The following is a 13,801-nucleotide window of genomic DNA, read 5'->3' on the forward strand; positions in this document are numbered from 1 at the left end:
GCGCTAAAGTTTCCCTAGGGCACGCGACCGCGGGTTGTTTTCCTGGGAGCGATCTCATTCCCTATACATATATCGGTATATGGCGGCCAGACACCTGTCGATCGACCACGACCGGCGCAGATCGCACGGCCGGCCCAGCTAGGTAGCAGCCCACTTCGTCCCTTGAGCCCATTTCCTCTCTTCCCTTTTGTTTTTTCTTCAGAAACGGACAGAAATTCTACAAAACTGATGGTATGTGTATACATGCATATATATATGCGATTTTTTGCAAACAATCAAGGTAGGGCAGCTGCCATACCTTGCCCAAAGGGGAGCTCCGCCCCTGACGGAGGGAGTATATTTGTTTTTCAAACTTTATGCGTAAGGATTTAATTTTAATTTTATTTTGTGATATATACTGCTCGAATTTGTAACTCTGAACCAATTCTGAAGGAGTAAAAACTCGAGCTCACCATTGACAACAGTAATTTGTCGATGACTAATGGGGAAAGAGGTTGTGCCGTAGAGAACCAATTTGAGGTTGGATGGTTAGAAGGGTGGTTGTACCCCCAGCTCACTAGAGTTCAAACCGCATGTTTGACATCAGTGTGTCTCATAAAGGTGGAATATTCATTTATTGGGAGGTGACATTTCCGTCGACAGCGAGATGAGTCTGTGGTGACTTCATCAATTTTAAGATACAATTCGCCAGCTCAGTCTTCCAAAGATGCTCATAGAGGTAAGATGTGTGTGTATTCATAGGGGTGAGTGTATACGCGTGTATGTAAGCGTCTACATTTCTACCGCGTTTCTTAAAAAAAAGTTGTGCCGTAGTTGAGGCTGGACCACACACTAGGAGGTAGGGCAGCCAAACCTTGTTGGTGCAGTTGGCACCGGTGCACGTGGGACTATTTTAGTGAGGTGGTCTCTGTATTATTAAATAATACATAAGTAGTACAATAGATACAAGAATTGTTTATCAATAAATACAACAAGCCCGTCGTGTCAATAGGCATTATTGTTTGCCATTCCATTTCCACCATTCCAATAGCCACGAGCCTGAGTTCATCGCCAGATGAATTGTAGGACCTCTACAAACACGTAAAAGTTAAACTCATTTCATCTACCTTGAGAAAAACAGCATGTGGGAGATGCAGACATACCTTTCGGCGATTTCGCCGAGCACCTTGCGCACCCCATGTTGCGTCGCGGCTTGACGAGGACATGGTGGTCTTGGAGGTTAGCACGGCGGCAGCTCGCTACTAGCACCCAGGAAAAAGAGGTGCAGCGGCGGCGGCTCGCTCGGTTTACCGAGCGCGGGGAAGCTTTGTGGAGGCACGATGTCGGCAGAGCTACTTCGGAAGCGCGGAGGAAGCGCCGCCGGCGACGAATCGGTGCGGCGACGGTGGAATGGTAAAGCTGAAATGGGGAAGGAGAGAGCATGGTCCCTGGTGAACTTTCACTGCAACGGTTGGGTGTTCGCGCGCGATCGATCAGAAACGGCAATTTTGGAGCGTTGGAGGACACAAAATGCCACGCATGAAAAATGATTTGCAGCGCGCACAATTTTAGCGCGTGTGCTTGAGTTGTATACCAGCTACTTTACACATGTGCTATCACAATTTTAGCGTGTCTGCTAGAGGGTGCAAGCTGGCTGCGTGCGCTGTGTATCAGCGGATATTTTAGCGTAGACGCTAAATAGCCCCTGTGTTAGAGTTGCTGATGCGGCCTAAGGCCACGTGGGTTGCCCGATCTCACGAATTGACCGAGGGAAAGGCGGGGGAGAGGAAGAACACGAAGAACACGGCGATGAACACGATGAACACACGCATACACACACCAACCCGATACAATTCCGGTTTACTCCCGATAGCCCGAACCACTATCCCGATAGAATCTCTCAAGGGAGAGACACGCGGTAGAATCCCCGAGAGGAAGATCGGTATACGATCGGTGGAATCACACGAGTGAGAGACCGTGGTAGAATCACAAGTGTGAGAGACTAATTATATAAGGAGTGCCTTGTACAATAGATTTGGGTAATCTAAGGAGGGGGTTTCCCTAATCCCAAAGGGATGGTGGAGGCATGAGCCAAATTCTAGTTCATCAACTCTAACCTAATGAAGGGGGAGGTGGGAGCCTATATATAGGGAGCCACTAAGGAGGGGTAGTTTAGGGAAACAAAGGGGTACATGGGCCTTGGCCCGAATTGACTTGTGGCCGGCGTCTTCTCTCCTAGGCAACCTCAGACGCTCTTCTTCCTTCTTCTCTTCCATGCCTCAGTGACCTCGGCCTTGAGTGTGGTTCTTGACGTTGACGCACATGATGAAGCGAAGACCGTAGGTCGGGCTACATCATCTCCCCCCACTTGAAAAAGAGTCGACCTCGACGTTGAGTCTTCGTGAATGTGTAGAGGAGGTAGATGACACCAACGCTTGAATGTTCCTTCACTTGTCAAGAGCCCTATCAATAGCACAAGAAAAGCAAAGGAGCAATCAAAGCGTAGCCAAGGTTCATTGGATTTAGCAAGAGAGCGCAAGTAGAAGGAGGTCACCTTAGCAAGATGTCGGTGTGCTCTCATTGAGAGATCTTGTGTAGTCGAAGTATGCGAGCGAAACCATTCATTGGAGCTCACTTGTATCATGCTCTCAAGAGCTCTTTTTGTCAACTCGTGCTCAATCGAGGTTGACATTGGAGTTTGGGTACCTACACACATGTTAGACAACAAGAACAACGTGTGTGCATGGTATATGAACACATCATCCATCATGATGGTCCATTTCTTTTGCACATCACCATTAGCGTTAAGAAATGCATCATAATAGATATGGTGAATATGCGTGGTAAACATGGGAACATGCTCAACATGGATATATGCAAAGTCTCCAAAATTTGAGAGAGCTATGGGGGCAATCTCATTTACAAGCATATTAACACTATTGCAAGCCAAGCATTGGAAAGAGAAATTGTTCATCATTTTGGTTGCATTAATGGGAGAATATTGCAAGCATGTAGCACAAAACATGTTCAACATTTGATCATTGTTGTCGACAAACCTAGGGAAAGAGAAATTGTTCGGCAAGGTTGTCACAACACAAGCATCATTATCAACATTGCAAGCAATACATGGGAAAGAGAAATTGTTCGACATATTGCAAGCAATAGGATAGAAATCGAAACACTCATAGCATGGCATGGTCATGTTATCACAAGCAATCAAGTCCACATGATCAACAATGTTGGTATCAAGCAAAGCATCACATGGGAAAATGAAAGAAACATATGACATAGCATTTGTATCATCAAGATCATGCATGCACTCACCAATCTTCATGTCCACTAGTGGGATCATGGCATCATCAACACCCATAGAGGTACCTTTGTAGTCCCGCTCATATGAGGTAGGTGTTGTGGAAGAGGTAGGCTCGATGTGGCCTCCATGTTCATCTTCAAGCAACAAGCATGGTGTGATATCATCATCTTCATGCACCATGTACATCTTTTCCATGATCGGCGTCTCGTCATCCATGGGACCTAATAAGACACAAGGAAACACAATAGAGGTAGAGGGTAAGTTGTTAGAATTCGAAATGGCCTCACATGACCTATCAACTACCACTCTCATCTCACTTGGTGTATCACTCATGCCCTCGAAGTGGAGGCACTCATCAAGCTCACATATAGTGGAGTCACTCATCTCACATATAGTGGAGTCGCTCATCTCACATATTGTGGAGTCCCTCATCTCCATGGCAATGGCATCGTCGATGTCCGAGCAACCTAGCAAAGAGGAAGACAACACAAGCGGAGTAGAGGTTAAGTTGTTAGAAATCGAAACATCCTCACTCGACTCATGGTGTGTATCACTCTTGCTCTCAAGGTGTTTGAAGTATGCGTTGCACTCGGCTTTATCATTGGGTGTCATTTGGGCTTCTCGAGCATCTAGCTCGGCGAAGTATGCTCTCATCTGTTGATCGCCAAAACCCACCGGCGGGCAGCGGCCTGTCAACACGGTAGAGCCGGGAAGAGCCTAGAGCTGCGGCTGGCTGAGACCCCTCCGAGCGACGGCCCGCAATGCTCTTCTGGTCACACGCGGCGATGCGAAGTGCAAGGGCGTGCCACCTGACCTATACCTGGTCAGGAAGGTGATGGGGATGCCTCGCTTAGTTCCTGCATGGCATACACGTAAACATTAAATACGAGCCTCGATCGGCTCTCAGGTTATCCTGTGAATCGGCTCAAAGAGCCGATCCACCCATGATTCGTACGGGGTGCACGAATACTTGGTGATCCTGCTTGATCAAGATAAAGCTAATGAGATCTACGACGATTTAGGGTTTTCACCGCATAATCGGATCATCCTACTCCAGGTTGGGCCTCGCGGCCACGCACGGTGCCCATAAGCCGATCCTAAACAAGGCCAAAGAACCAACAATGATGTTGATCCGCGGAACATCCTGTTTAGGACTTGCGAACGCCACCCTACGTGCCGCTGGATCCTCCCCCCCTTTGTAAGGCCTAACTATTGCAGATATTAAACTAATCCTTGTATAACAAGGAGCAATCGTAACGGATCAGATCTACTAGATGATGAACAAGCAGGGTGCCGCCCCCACGCCTGAGATAGGCGTGAGGGCGGCTAGACATGCAAGGGTTGCACTACGTAAGCATGTTTATACGTAGAGCCATGCTAACCCTAACACATCTATGATAACTACGTTGCGCGCCATCAAAGACGCTTCAGTACGCGCAACACATGAACAACATGGAGCTTGTGCTGCCTAGATCGCAAGATGCGATCTAGGCAGCATGTCGCTTATCTGATTGAAACCCTCGAGACGAAGGAGTTGGCGATGCGCCGAGATTGGTTTGTTTTTGGGGTGAACGTTGTGTTGTTGTTTATTCCATAAACCCTAGATACATATTTATAGTCCAGCGGACTTTCTAACGTGGGAATAATCCCCACCGTGTACGAGACAAACTCTAACTTCTAATCTATGATGCAATCTACTAAAATTAAAGATACAAGGGCACACTAGCCCAACTTAGCATAACAGGCCGATTCTTGTTCTTTCTTCTACGTATATCTTCAAGTCCATCTCAATCGCGGCCTACCTCTAACTCGGTCAAATTCTGGTGATAACACATGCCCCCCTGGTTTTGGAAATGATATTTCCAAAATCATTACGCTTTTCTTTCGTCGGGTCATGTCGTGGCAGAGCAGAAACTGCCGCAGAATCTTCCATCATTACGCCTCGCCTCTTGGGCTCCTCTGAATCGAATTGACAATTTCGGCACCACATCCTCGAGAACCGTCATAGCATTAAATTTCCACTACACTCCCTTTATTTATCTGCGCCAAACGGTTCACCACTCCATCCCCTTGCTCTGCTCTGTCCACCAGTGCAAAAAACCCTCTTCCCCTGCAGCCATGTCTTCCTCTTCCTCCTCTGCCTCAGGCCTCTCCCTCCAATCGTCGCCGAAGAACAAGAAAGAGGGCGACCTCCACTCCGGGGCGAACCCCATCTCCTCTGACAAGGGGAAGACAGAAGGAGAAATAGAGAAGACCAAGGCCTCCCCCTCCGCCAGGTTCCCGTTGAAGAAGCGCTCCCGCATGTGGGCGGACAGCGAAGACGACGATGATGACGAGGAAGGAGAAGAGGAGGAGGAGGAGGAGGAAGATGATTCCTCCTCCTCTGCTGGGTATTCCGCCGACGAAGCGCTTCCGCAGTTGGGCGGATAGCGAGGATGATGATGACGAGGAGGAAGAGGAAGCTCCAGCCGCCGGCTGGGGCAGCAGCGGCGAGGACTTCTCCGGCAGTAGCGCCGATGGCGACGCCGACGACGATGCTAGCGGGGAGTAGCTATGTAGGATCAGTAGTCCCTTGAGCAATCGGCTCTCCTTTTGTTTTTCTTTGAGCGGTCGGCTCTTTGTTGTAAGAGATCCCAGTATTAATGAGGAATCTCTCTTAACTTGATCTAGCCGACTTCTTATCGCACTGATTTGGCCAATTGTTAACTTGATCACCGCTCAGTAAGCCGATGGCAACGCACCAATAACCTGCGAACCTTGCTCAAATTCGGATCCCCAAACTTCCAACCGAACAGGCCCAATCCGTAGTCACTGAGCGTAAGGTTATCCATTGCTAACTCAACCCAGAGGCTGGAGATGACACCTCTGCGGGACAGGCTCCTGCTCCGTTCTTTCCACAGCAACTATCCCTCAAAAGCTGAGACATAGAATCAGCCGATTTCAACAAAATCGGCTCCTTATAGCAAAGGACCTTTCGTGGCAAGCTGCCCCCCGAGCCTCAGTCAAGGCGAGAAAGGTGGCGAAACAGCCAAACGTGCCGCCATTGGCCTCACATCACAATGCAGAGCCAGCCAATTCCCAACAAAATCGGCTCTCCAGAGCAGAGAACCTTCAGGGTGAGCTGCCCCCCGAGCTTCTTCAGTCCACTTCTTTGTCCTTGCAGGTCAGATCGGCTCCTTTCTTTTGGTGGATCTGAGGCCATCCATTCCTAACCTGATCTGCACGTCCATGCTGCTCTTGGCATTGGCATTGGTCCATCGAGTCTTTCTTCGTGGCCCACTCCCTGCTCCATACCTCTTGAGTTGATGGCCATGCACCCTTAACCTTAAGACGATGTCTCACGCTGCCGTGCTTAAAAAAATTTAGAATTTTTTTTTTTACGGCCGACTTATGTATCGGCCCCAATACTTCAATACCCATCATCAAAGGATATTTTAGGCTGCTGGGCATTTGCAGGACGCTTCTACTGAATATCCTCATGTTTTATCCACCTGGGTGCCCCCCCGAGCCGATTCTTTCAAGGGGCTTGATGGTATCGGCTCTGTCGGATTAAATGTTGAACCCAGGCAGAATGGATGGTGAGGATAATTTTGGCCGATTGCTGGAATCGGCCTCCACGTTGCTCGTTCGATGAAGGTTTTGTAATGTCCCTCCATAAACTTTTGGGGCCGATCACAAGGATCAGCCTCGCACGGTTTGCTCATTGGTTTAATCTTGCTACTCGGTTAGGCTGGATAAAACCAACCCAACCTCTGACTTGACGCGCCTGCTGTCGTCCACCTTAAGTGCATCGTATAATCGTGGAAAACTAAGCTCCGTCGGCAAGACAAACACCATGTTTGTGCCAGCCGATGTTTCATCATCGGCTTTCTTTTGCTTGGGACGCCACTCCATTCTTCGTGGACGACCCTCTTCATCCAGGGCTCGCTGAACCTTTGCGGCCAGATCAGGCCGTGCCTTCCTTAGCGTATGCAGGTATAACCTTTCGGCTTCCTCCAGGCTGCGCAACCGCTGAACCCTGCGTTTTTGTGAACGGCTGAGTCCGTCAGGGCACCACCTCGGACGGTGGCACCTGTCTTCTTCTTCTTCTAGTCCTTCGTCTTCGGAATCCTCAAGATCTGCCCAACGAAGTGACTCAGCACGTTTGCTTGGTGGTGGGAGAGGCCCTAAGCGCTCAAACACAGACACGTTGGCTGCCTCCTTCTTCTTCTTGTTGCATTCTGGGCAATTGCCGATTGTGGGCAATCGGCTCATTCCTGAATCCCAGCGGTGTACGAAGAAAGGGCGGTCCGGTGTCCGGCGTTGTCATCTTGCTCCCTTGATGTGTCCGTGGCACGGCGCTCGTGCTCCTCCTCATAGCGATCCTGCCGACGATGTCTTCGGCTTCTCTAGCCAGACGATCTCCTTCATCATCATAGTTGGACCGTCGGCGTTGGTCATCTTGTCTCACATATTTGTTGAGGAGGTGATCGAGAGAGGTCGTTGATATCTTATGTTCTCCACTTCTCCCTCGTAACGTAGCGCTTGCCATCATGATGGAGCCGATCGCGTGGAGCGGCCTCCTCTGTATCCTTGCTATGAGAGCAGCTGCCCTCATCTCCATCTCTCGCCAGTGGTTCCCAGGTCCTACCATGTTGATCTTGAACGTGGGACTGGCTGGCAACTCTCGGGGTAGATGACTTCTACCATGTTAACGGCGGGAAGGGCTGGGTGTCTACCTTCATGGCGTCTTGGTTGAAAATTAAACGCCCCTTCTCTATCGCCGCTTGGATGTGCCGACGCCACACCTGCGGTCGTTGGTGGCATGGGAAAGCGAGTTGTGGAATTTGCGCACGGCTTTCCGTTTAGCTCTTGCGCCGTGGGGAACTTGAGACCTTCGGGAATCGTCAACTGTTTCTCCTTGAGCAGGAGGTCGAAGATTTGTTCGGTCTTGGTCACGTCAAAATCAAATCCCCAGGGCGGCCACGGTGGCTTTACCCATTTGCGGGACACGGGGTTCCTCCCGAGTCCATTCAGCCACTGCTACTTCTTGGTCTCCCGCAGCACTTCACCTTCCTCTGTATCGACCATGACTATCGCACGCTTGAACTTGTCTTGGTACAGTGCGGGTGGCGCTGTTCATATGCGATAGTTTACGAACCATGTGCGCCGCCGAGGGATAATCTGCTTGGGAGGCCATGTCCTTGAGCTGTGTTGCAAGGCCAGCTACGCCAACTCGATCGCTTCCTTTTCAGTTATACGAACCGAATAACATCGGTTCCTAAGATTCTGAAGCGCTGGATGTACTCTGTCACCGTTTCTCCGCGCTTCGACGTAGTTGTGCTAGATCGGCAATGCTAGACTCGGAAGCTTCGAATGATATTGCATATGGAACTGTTCTTCCAATTGCTTCCAAGACTGGATGGAGTTTGCTTTGGCAAAGAGGTATACCATCCAAAAGCCGATCTGTGAGGGACTGTGAAAAGAGCCTCACACGTAGCTGATCCGACACTGAAGCCGGTCCTAGTTGCGCCAAATATCGGCCGATGTGCTCGATGGAGCTGGAGCCATCGATCCATCGAATTTGGAGAAGTCGGGAGCCGATATTTAGGTGGCGGCGGGATCATCTCGTACTCGTCGGGGTACGGCTTAGAATAGCCGATTGCCCTCCTTTTCGGCATAATGCCGAACTGGTCTCTCGGTATGGTACCGATCTGATCCGCCGTGGCCGGCTGCAGGGATGCACTGCGAAGATTCGCCGGGGTGGCGTACTTAGCCAGCCATGTTTGCTTTTCCAGCTCGAGCCAAGCTGCGGAGCTGGGCTCGGAGTTTCGTCGGGGTGGCGTACTTAGTTAGCCACGTACGCTTCTCAAGCTCGTCGGCGACGTCCCTCCCTGTCTCGCGCCGGAGTCCCCGACGTTGTGGCCTGGTTTGAGAGTGCCCGATTGCCACAATCGGCACATACGTGCACGCGTATCCTTGAGGGATCTCCTTAGGCGCCTCAGCCAAGAACCGGTAGTCACTAGGGTCACCACCGATCTTGTAGACGACGAATGCCGGTGTAGCCGGCACTTCAGTGGTGCTGCCAACGCATATGGCAGCGGTGGACGGGACCGGAGTGGCAACTCTCCTTGGTGCGTCCCGAGAGCTGGTCTGACGGCGAGTACCGGTGGCTCATGATCTCTGGATCACGCGCAGAGCGAGACGCTCCAACACGTTGACCAAATTTTCAGAGTGGCGGTGTAGCGAGTGAGCCACCAAGTAGTTGATCTCCTGCCGCAGGGCCCTGGTGCGTTCCTCCGACGGGGCAGAGAGATCTATCCCATCGAGTGCACCTTGTGGTGAGAATCCCTTCCATCTGATGCCATGGGTACGGGTTCTCTGAAAAGAGCCGATGAGGTCGGCTTCGAGGGTGGCCTTGATCTCGTCATGTTTCTTCTTGAGCTCAGCAGGCAGCTCCTCGTAGGTGACTGGCGTGCCGTCCGTCGCCATCTCAGATGTAGATGGCGATGTGGTTGATGTAGATGTTGGTCCCACCGGGCGTGCCAGAATGTGTTGATCGCCAAAACCCACCGGCGGGCAGCGGCCTGTCAACACGGTAGAGCCGGGAAGAGCCTAGAGCTGCGGCTGGCTGAGACCCCTCCGAGCGACGGCCCGCAATGCTCTTACGGTCACACGCGGCGATGCGAAGTGCAAGGGCGTGCCACCTGACCTATACCTGGTCAGGAAGGTGATGGGGATGCCTCGCTTAGTTCCTGCATGGCATACACGTAAACATTAAATACGAGCCTCGATCGGCTCTCAGGTTATCCTGTGAATCGGCTCAAAGAGCCGATCCACCCATGATTCGTACGGGGTGCACGAATACTTGGTGATCCTGCTTGATCAAGATAAAGCTAATGAGATCTACGACGATTTAGGGTTTTCACCGCATAATCGGATCATCCTACTCCAGGTTGGGCCTCGCGGCCACGCACGGTGCCCATAAGCCGATCCTAAACAAGGCCAAAGAACCAACAATGATGTTGATCCGCGGAACATCCTGTTTAGGACTTGCGAACGCCACCCTACGTGCCGCTGGATCCTCCCCCCCTTTGTAAGGCCTAACTATTGCAGATATTAAACTAATCCTTGTATAACAAGGAGCAATCGTAACGGATCAGATCTACTAGATGATGAACAAGCAGGGTGCCGCCCCCACGCCTGAGATAGGCGTGAGGGCGGCTAGACATGCAAGGGTTGCACTACGTAAGCATGTTTATACGAAGAGCCATGCTAACCCTAACACATCTATGATAACTACGTTGCGCGCCATCAAAGACGCTTCAGTACGCGCAACGCATGAACAACATGGAGCTTGTGCTGCCTAGATCGCAAGATGCGATCTAGGCAGCATGTCGCTTATCTGATTGAAACCCTCGAGACGAAGGAGTTGGCGATGCGCCGAGATTGGTTTGTTTTTGGGGTGAACGTTGTGTTGTTGTTTATTCCATAAACCCTAGATACATATTTATAGTCCAGCGGACTTTCTAACGTGGGAATAATCCCCACCGTGTACGAGACAAACTCTAACTTCTAATCTATGATGCAATCTACTAAAATTAAAGATACAAGGGCACACTAGCCCAACTTAGCATAACAGGCCGATTCTTGTTCTTTCTTCTACGTATATCTTCAAGTCCATCTCAATCGCGGCCTACCTCTAACTCGGTCAAATTCTGGTGATAACATCATCTCGGCTTGCTCTTGTGGGGTCATCATGTATATGGCTCACTAGGATAAGTGTATATGTATGTGGTGGAAGGAAAGCTACACAAGTATCTCACCTATCAAGAAAGTATCGGAAAATGGTTCAAGTCAAGAGCAAAGTCAAAATGTATCGGGTTACTCACACACACACTCAAAGCACACGCAAAAGGCTAAGAACTCTATATGTGGTGGGTAAGGGGTGGATAGCAAACGAAAAAGATCAACGGAAAAGTCTATTGTCAAATGTGGGTAAGATCCAAAGTTAAATGTCAAAAGTGGTGATCTATGTCAAGGAAACACGGAAACACACACAACGGAGAACAATGGGGTTAGCGCGACCAAGGAAGTGAGCTAAGTAACAAGATGGTCCTAACGAAGACTATAAGCTCGGTGTCACGCCAACACAAGAGAGACGGTAGCTCGGTTGCATAAGAGGGAAGCAACAAGATTTGCACAAATGCCACTCTTCTCTTTTCTCTCTTAGTGCGCACAAGCTTTGCACTCTTTTGTATTGGTGGACACACACTTCTTTTTCTATTTCTTTTTTTTTCTCTTTTTTTTTTCACTTTTTTTTCTCTATGCTTAGAAGCTTTATTTCTCTCTATGTATATGTCACACTTTTCTTCTTTTGTCTATTTTTTCTCACCGAGCTTGCTTCGGAGCTTTGCTCAACACAACGCACACACACACCCTCTCACGGTCGTGACACTTGTGCAATGCTTCGCAACACTCGGAAAGCCACTCTCAATGGAATAGGTACGCAAAGGAAGAAAGGGGCTACAAGGGGTAGGGGAGGCAAGTTATACCTATTGACGTTAGGCGGTGTCAAGCACACGAACTTGCGATGATGGTGATGACGATGGTGTCGAAGATGCGCCGGAATCCGGGGTGCCGATGCCGTTGGCGCGGTGTTGATGTAGGCGCGGAAGCGGTTCTCACGGACCAAAGGCACTCCAAAACGGAAACCGGGCAAATTAAGTCAATGCCCGAAAAGTTGGGTCAAAACGAGCGGTCAAAATTTGGGTTCCAAAAATCGTCAAAAATTAGAAATGGGCTATGTGGAGTATTTGGGGGATGCTGTTAAAATTTAGAGTCAAACGGGCTCCGAAAAGTTATCAAAATTTGGGGCAAAAAGTGGAGTCAAAATTGCGAAATCCGGTCAGGAGGCCGGTTTGACCGGATCCTGGGCCGGACCGTCCGGTCTGGCGCCCGGTTTGGCCCCGGTCCGGTTGCCGCCCCGTTTCGACATGATATTTCCGGTCGGGCGCTCGGTTTTGGTCCGGTTGGTTGTCGAGCTGAGAAGGAATTGAGGGCACGGGGGCCTGAGCGAGGCTGGCGGCGAGACTGGCCAGGGCGAGCGGGGCCAAGGGCGCGCGGCAAGGAGAGGAGCTGGTGGCCTGGCGGCGAGCGGCTCGGCAGGCGGGGCAGGCTTGGCGCGCGAGCGAGCAAGGCGGTGGGCGCGGGGCCTGGGCGAGGCGTGGACGGGTGGTCAGGCGGGCGTGAGCAGCGACGGGATGGATGCGGGCCTGGCTGGGCGAGCTCGATTGAGCGAGCAGGGAGGCGCGCGGCGTGACTTCAGGGCGAGGGCCGTGCGGAGGCGAGCAGGAGCGGCCGGCGGCGCGAGCAAGCAAGCGGGGAGAGGCTCGGGCGGCGCGTTGTGGCGAGGTTGGCCTGCGCGTGTTGATGGCCTGGGAAGATGCGGCGCGTGGGCGGGCCAGTGGGAGCAGCGGCAGGGTGGAGCGGCGAGCGGAGTGGAGGTGGGCGGGACGGCGTCTCGATTTGGTGGCCGGCCGTGGTAGGACGAGCGGGGCCTTGCGCGAGATGGCGCTGCTGCGTGCGTTGACCAACTCGGCCAAGAACAGCTCCAGCTTTTCCTCACTGTTCTTCACGGAAACGGACGGAAACTCCTCAGATTCGAGCGAAATTGATGGAATTGATCAAAGAAAATATGGGGGAATGATAGATCAGCACAAATAACACCAAATCTCTGGATCAAAACCACAAAAAACGCAACAATTTCGGAGATCAAATTTCGAGCTATTTTTTTGGGGCAATTTTTTGGGAAATTTTTTGGACGAAAATCGGTGGAATTGAAGGTCAAATTCGTGGCAACCTTTGCTCTGATACCATATGATGCGGCCTAAGGCCACGTGGGTTGCCCGATCTCACGAATTGACCGAGGGAAAGCCGGGGGAGAGGAAGAACACGAAGAACACGGCGATGAACACGATGAACACACGCATACACACACCAACCCGATACAATTCCGGTTTACTCCCGATAGCCCGAACCACTATCCCGATAGAATCTCTCAAGGGAGAGACACGCGGTAGAATCCCCGAGAGGAAGATCGGTATACGATCGGTGGAATCACACGAGTGAGAGACCGTGGTAGAATCACAAGTGTGAGAGACTAATCATATAAGGAGTGCCTTGTACAATAGATTTGGGTAATCTAAGGAGGGGGTTTCCCTAATCCCAAAGGGATGGTGGAGGCATGAGCCAAATTCTAGTTCATCAACTCTAACCTAATGAAGGGGGAGGTGGGAGCCTATATATAGGGAGCCACTAAGGAGGGGTAGTTTAGGGAAACAAAGGGGTACATGGGCCTTGGCCCGAATTGACTTGTGGCTGGCGTCTTCTCTCCTAGGCAACCTCAGACGCTCTTCTTCCTTCTTCTCTTCCATGCCTCAGTGACCTCGGCCTTGAGTGTGGTTCTTGACGTTGACGCACATGATGAAGCGAAAGACCGTAGGTCGGGCTACATCAGTTGCTCTTAGA

This window comes from Lolium perenne, chromosome 4, assembly GCF_019359855.2.
Source record: "Lolium perenne isolate Kyuss_39 chromosome 4, Kyuss_2.0, whole genome shotgun sequence".
Classification (NCBI taxonomy): domain Eukaryota; kingdom Viridiplantae; phylum Streptophyta; class Magnoliopsida; order Poales; family Poaceae; genus Lolium; species Lolium perenne.